A 6,918-nucleotide genomic window follows, 5' to 3' on the forward strand; every position below is an offset into this window, starting at 1 on the left:
ATTGAACATTAAATAGATATGTATTAAACCGATTTTGCTGTTGACACATTTGTTTATTTATTTGACAGTTACTGAGTGGCTACGTGGTAGTTTTTAGGCCTTAGAATTAACCTAAGGCAAAATTGTGAAGTAAAAATTTTCATTTCAGTCATTTTACCTCTTTATACTGTGCCCTTTTTTGGATTCTTCAGCCTTCCTTTTCCTCCCTCAGGCTTTGGAGCTTAGAAACTAATAACATTAAAGCTCCAGTGACAGGAGTGACAGGACTCTAGGGTAAAAGATGGTTGTGTTCAGAGGAAGAGAAAGAGTGTGTGTTTAGGAAAGAAGCAGCACCAAGTTGTAAATTCTATTACCTGTGGATAGGTAGAATTATGGTATACTTTATATTCTTTTTGCTTTTCTACTGTAATGATATGCCTTGCTTTCATAATACATGAAGAAGAGTACATACAAGAAAAGTAACAGCAAAAGGAATGTGTTAAAAATTCTTTCTACCATTTCAGTTTTTTTCTTTCTAATTCATTTTTTAGTCCATCAGGCCTGCTTTGCTTGTTTGGCAATGTCCTTTAAATTGTTTAAAAACTTTTCCAAATTGGTAAAAGCTTAATGTTTCCAAGTACTACAGACTTTTATAACTATTATGCATCATGCAAGTATACAAGCAAGAGGTGAAGTTATCTGCAAATATACAAACTTGTATCTATCCATTGGGTCTTCCTGCTGCAGATGACTGTCTTGCATTTTCAGATATTCCTTCTCATGTTTCTTCAGTTTCTTGGTTGTTACCTTAATATTGTAAGCCTGCTCCATTAAACTTCTTGCATTTTCCTCTGCCTTGTATCTCTGAATAACTTTAGAAAGCTGAACTCTGAAGAACTGTAAAGTACCTTCAAAATCAGCTTGCAGAAGATCTTCCTTTGAGGTCTTTAGGAGAGTCAAGGCTACGTGAAAGGTTATGTTCAAACCCTCACAAAGTGTAAGTCAATGATGTAGAAGACCATGCAGAGTGGGAACTTGTCAGTAAAAGGAGTGAGAAACCACTGGGATGCATACATATGAGCTTCCAGGTTCAGATTAGAAAAATGGTCGTGCAGGTCCAGTAACTGTTCTTGCATTAGTCTTTCCAGCTGACACAATTTGCAGTGAAGGTCTTCAAAGCTGTTTTTGCAGAAGTCTCATAAATCATAGCCATTCATGATTTTCACCAAAACACAGAATGCTTGTTCCTCTGGCAAATGCAGCTGCGATACAGCAGCAAGAAAAGTCTGCCCTTGACAGTACCCAGTGTCTTTGTCGTAGACAGAGTAGGCCTTGCAAATCTTGTAGAGCGATTCCTGGCCATCTTCTCTGGTATCTTTAAAGTAATCATGTGCAGGAAATGTATGATGAATATATCTCTAGTAATAACACTCTCCTGGGCTGAGTCCATTGTGATAAGAAATTGATATCTATCCAGCATTGCCTGGTTGTCATGGCAGCCTGCTAATAATTACCATACCTCTGCCCTCAATGCTTCAGGAACACCACTCTTCACCACAGTGGATAGCCCTTTCTGTCATGCACCAAGGTTATTGTGCCATCTTCCTAACAATTCTCCCCAGGAATATAGGATCTTCTCAGGACAATGCTTAGAACATCACCTGTTCCACTTGAGAGTTCATTATCACTCTTCTCTTCTGCTTCATCCTCCTAGGGTGACACTGGACCCCATCTGCTAGTAGGAGTGTGATTCGTTCCTCCTTCTCAGACTCTTGCTCTAGACTTACCACCTCATCTATTGCATTTCCAGCATTGGTATGGCCTTTCCCCTCAGACTGTTTCAACCTCATGAAGAAAGTCTCCGTGAAAGTCTTTCTGCTAAAATGCCAAAATCACTTATTTGCAGGGTACACATGTACTGCTGTCTCCAGGTGAAAATAGGCTCCATCACCTCCATGACTACCATATCCATTGCCACAGTCATAGACACTCATTTATCTTTTGGAGTTTCCTCATTAAGTGCCAGAAATATTGGTTCATTGGTGTTCCACATGCCGGTGATAACATAAGCTCTCCCATCATAGCTCTTTCCCATGGCTTCCATATCCAGTAAATAAATGTCACAGTTCTTCACGTTTCAACCTGGGCTTAATAAGATTCCAAAGCATCTTTCAGCAGCTAATTCTTTGTTAGAAAGTTGCTGCGCTGTAATCACAACCTTCTTTTCTATTCTTTGTTTTAATTTGACAGTATTTAATTGACAGTATTTTTAAAAGTTTAATATTAGTATAAAAGATTATAAAGTGAGGAGTAAAAGTCTTCCTCTATCTAATTTCCCCTATTCAAATTTCCAAAGGTAAAACCATTGTTTCTTCTATATCCAGGCATTTGCTATTAGAATGCAAACATATGTATATCTATGTATGTAAATATGTATCTGTACACACACACACACACACACACACACACACACACACAGGATTTTTTTAATGGTTTCACAGCATTCATTGTATGGTTGTACCATAATTATTTAACGAATTCCCCCATGATGACATTTATTTGTTTATTTATTTATCTATTTTTTGGGCTGTGTTGGGTCTTTGTTGCTGCGTGCAGGCTTCCTCTAGTTGGGGTGAGCGGGGGCTACTCTTTGTTGGGGTGCACAGGCTTCTCACTGCAGTGGCTTCTCTTTTTGTGGAGCACAGGCTTCAGTAGCTGTGGCATGCGGGCTCAGTAGTTGTGGCTCTCGAGCTTAGTTGTTCCGTGGCATGTGGGATCTTCCTGGACCAGGGCTTGAACCCATGTCCCCTGCATTGGCAGGCAGATTCTTAACCACTGTGCCACCGGGGAAGTCCTCATGATGACATTTAGATGGTTTCCTGTTATATACTACCTCAAGCTATGTTGCAGTAATCATACATACTTGTATATGAGTTTATGTGTAAGGTAAATTTCTAAAAGTGGAATTTCTAAGTTAACAGGTGTTTCACCATCAATAGATGTTACCAAGTTGTTCTGTAAGAGTGTTATACCAGTTTACACTACCACCAACAGTTTATGGGAACATCTTGTTTCCCTTCCCTCTGGCCAACACTGAGCATCATCAATCTTTTTAATCTTTGCCAGTGTGAGAGATGAAAAATGATATCCCACTCCTGGCTTTTATTTTGTTTTGTTTTGTTTAGAAGTGTTAATGTGAAAAGTCTTAGTGATTGATGAAACCATACAGCAATAAGTGAAGTACGAAAGGATGTGTTAAATTGAAACTACCACTGTGAACCATAGAAAGCAGTCCAGTGCAGCCACCGTAGCAGCACTTTTGCTTACCACCAGTGCTTATAAATATACCTCTGGAGCCCATAGTTTGATCTCTAATGTCATTCTCTTCTAGAGGAAACCAAGATTTTTGAGGATAGTTAATGTCATGCCCTTCAGCAGGAAAAAAATCAGGAAGCGTCCAGAAATTCCTGTTTTGTTTTGTTTTTTTCAAGAAAGTCAGGATGTTCTTGGGATCATTAGAGGCAACTCTAAAAAAGCCAAACAGGCCAGTTTAAGGGGGTTCCTTTTAACCAAGTTGAGCCAATTTGATCATAAAAAAATTATAATAATCATGTTAAATTAGAACTCATTGAATTTTTAAAAGATCGTAAGTTTCTAATGATGCCCCAAAGGAAAATTTATACAAGGTATAAAGATGATAGTTGTAATATAAAAAGGTGAATAGAATAGATTATGTTTAGCTTCGGTTAATTCTAGTAACTAGGAAAATGCTTATTATATAATGAAGTGTTAATATTATAATAATACTATATATATTTCTATTAAGTATATTCATTCATAAGGAAGAGGTAAGTTCCTGTTTCAGTGTGAACAGAAAGAATGAACCATTTGTGAATTTTTTCCAACAGTTCTGAAAAAAAAAAGGAAACCGTATCAAACAAAAGAAGGGCCAGTTAGCAAGTGGGATTTCCCCAGGGGAGGGCAGTTTAACAGATTAGCACCACTGGTCACATACAGTAACCATTTAAATGAGAATCCAACAGTGTATTTCAAGATGTGCTTCAAGATGACAAATTAGACAAATGTCCCCCAAAAAGAAAGCTAACTGCACACACGCATTCTCTCATCTGCCTGGTAATAAAACATTTAGATGACCTTATAATGAAGTTCTATTAAGACATACATAAGTTTCCAAGTATACCAACATACCATGTCAATAATCATCATGAAAGGATAAAAATTAGGTACAGCCAGCTTACAGAATGCCTCAATTATAGTAAAAACACTGCATTTTCTAAAATTGAAATCTATACGTATGATATATATGAAGGATAATGATGTAAGCTGAATGAAGTTCCTCAAGATGTCCATGTCCTAATCCTCCAGAACCTGTGAATTTTACTTTACATGGCAAAAGGGATTTTGCAGATGTGATTAAGAACCTTGAGATGGGGACAATTTTGGATTGGCCAGGCGGGCTGGTATAATCACAGCACTCCTTATAAGACAGTCAAAGGAGTTCAGGTCAGAGAAGAAGAGGATGTGATGCTGGAAGAAGAAAATGTAGCATGATGCCTTGAAGATGGAGATAGGGCCCACAAGTAAAGAAATACAGCAGACCACTAGAAGCTGAAAAAGTCAAGGAAATAGATTCTCCTCTTAGAGTCTCCAGAAAGAACCAGCCCTGACAATACCTTGATGTTAGCTCAGTGAAATTGATTTCGAACTTTTGAACTCCAGAACGGTAAGAGAACAAATTTGTATTGTTTCAAACCACTAAATTTGTGGTAATTTGTCTTGTGAATGGCAGTCTTCTACGTGTATTTTCACATACTCTTCTGTGTCTGTCTGTTTGCAAATTTCCTCTTCTTACAGGGCTACCAGTCAAATTGGCTTAGGGCCCACCCTAATGACCTCATTTAACTTAATCATCTCTTTAAAGATGCCTCTCCAAATACAGTGGCATTCTAAGGTACTGGGGATTAGGACTTCAACATATGAATTTGTTGGGGGGGTGGGGTGCACAATTCAGCCCATAACAGTATATAAGATTAATAAATGGTAGTGAATTCTTCCTCTCTACACAGAGAAGGTCTGAAACATTAAAGAACATAAAAGAGTTCCCAAAAGAGACCACATTCCTCTCAGAGTATTAGTGTTCCCCAAAACTATGATGTGTCCTTCCATATTGAAATAAGCTTTCATGAATTCTTTATAGAAAGAAAAAAATACACTATCATCCCTACTTCATTTTATTTTTAATTTTCAAAAGTAATTTATGATGCTAGTAATGACCAATTGGAAATGGCAATTTTAAAACAATACCATTTATTGCAATAGTATATTAGTCAGTGTCCTCCAGAGAAACAAAACCAGTGGGATCTGTATATATAGAGTGAAAGAAATAGATTTATTTGAAGGAATTGGCTCCCAATTATGGAAGCTGACAAGTCCAAAATCGGCAGGGAGGGCTGGCAGGCTGAAGACCTAAGGAAGAGCAGATGTTGTAGTTTAAGTCCAAAAGCCATCAGCTGCAGAATTGTTTCTTATTTGAGGGAGGTCAGTCTTTTGTTCTATTCAGGCCTTCAGTTAACACCCATATTATGGGGGACAATCTGGTTTACTCAAAGTCTACTGATTTTTAAAAATTTTTTATTGGTTTTACAGTGTTGTCTTAGTTTCAGGTGTACAGCAAAGGAAATCAGTTATGCATATACATATATCCACTCTTTTTTTAGATTCTTTTCCCATATAGGCCATTACAGAGTATTGAGTAGAGTTCCCTGTGCTATACAGTAGGTCCTTATTATCTATTTTATATATAGTAGTATACATATCAATCCCGATCTCCCAATTTATCCCTCCCGTTACCCCCTGGTAACCGTAAGTTTGTTTTCTACATATGTAACTCTATTTCTGTTCTGTAGATAAATTCATTTGTACCCTTTTTTTTTAGATTCCACATATAAATGATATCATATGATATTTGTCTTTCTCTGACTTACTTCACTCAGTATGACAATCTCTCAGTCCATCCATGTTGCTGCAAATGGCATTACTTCATTTTTTTTATGACTGAGTAATATTCCATTGTATATATGTGCCACATCTTTATCCATTCCTCTGTCAAAGGACAGGAAGGTGGGGACATTTATCCCCCACTGATTGCCAATTGCTTCCAGTGTTGTTAACTCCCCCAAACCCCAGAACTGAGCCTGCAGGCTATGAGCAGCTTTCCCACGTTTCAAAGAAAGCCTAAGACAAAAAAGCAAGAGTAGCCAAGGTATGCATTTGAAGTGGGACACTAGCCACATGTGTAGAATTGTCTACCACGCTGTGTTAAAATCTTATGGGCTGAGGAATGTGGCACGAGACACCAAAAGCATCTGCTGCAGTCAGACAGAATCCCTTTTCTTATATTTGGAGACCTGGAACACACTGACTCTCCTTAATGGGAAATGGCACACAAGAAGTCCTGATGAGATATTTGATGGTATGCTTCAAAATGGAGAGACAGAAACTTTTTTAGCATAATGATGTATAGAAAATATGCTAAGACAACCAGTTTGGCAGTGTGAACGGTTCTGATCATCTTGTAGATGTTCTCCCCAATGGAATTTGGAGGGAGCTGATCCTTGAGAAAACTGGGACAATTTACTGATATGTTTTATTGTTTTATCGTAGTGAGGGATAGTTATTTGAAAACATTACTGAGCACTTACTCTATGTGGGCACTGTTTTAAGCCCTCTACATGTTCTAGTACAGGTGTGGGATATCTATGCGTGAATGTGAATAGTAGGTATTCACATTCCTGGTCTCATGTATTCTTTCAATTAATGTTAAAAAAAGACACATAGAACCAGAAATTACATATCTAAATAGAAAAAGATGACTTGTAAACAAAAGAGATGAGATGAATCTTATAGAGGCTATGATTA

At 37.6% G+C, this 6,918-nt stretch overlaps 1 pseudogene; it reads right to left on the bottom strand.

Moving 5' to 3' along the window:
- Window positions 1-645: 645 nt before the first annotated feature.
- Window positions 646-2,218, bottom strand: LOC132350424 (rab GTPase-activating protein 1-like; annotated as a pseudogene).
- Window positions 2,219-6,918: the final 4,700 nt, after the last annotated feature.

This window comes from Balaenoptera ricei, chromosome 16 (assembly GCF_028023285.1).
Source record: "Balaenoptera ricei isolate mBalRic1 chromosome 16, mBalRic1.hap2, whole genome shotgun sequence".
NCBI lineage: Eukaryota > Metazoa > Chordata > Mammalia > Artiodactyla > Balaenopteridae > Balaenoptera > Balaenoptera ricei.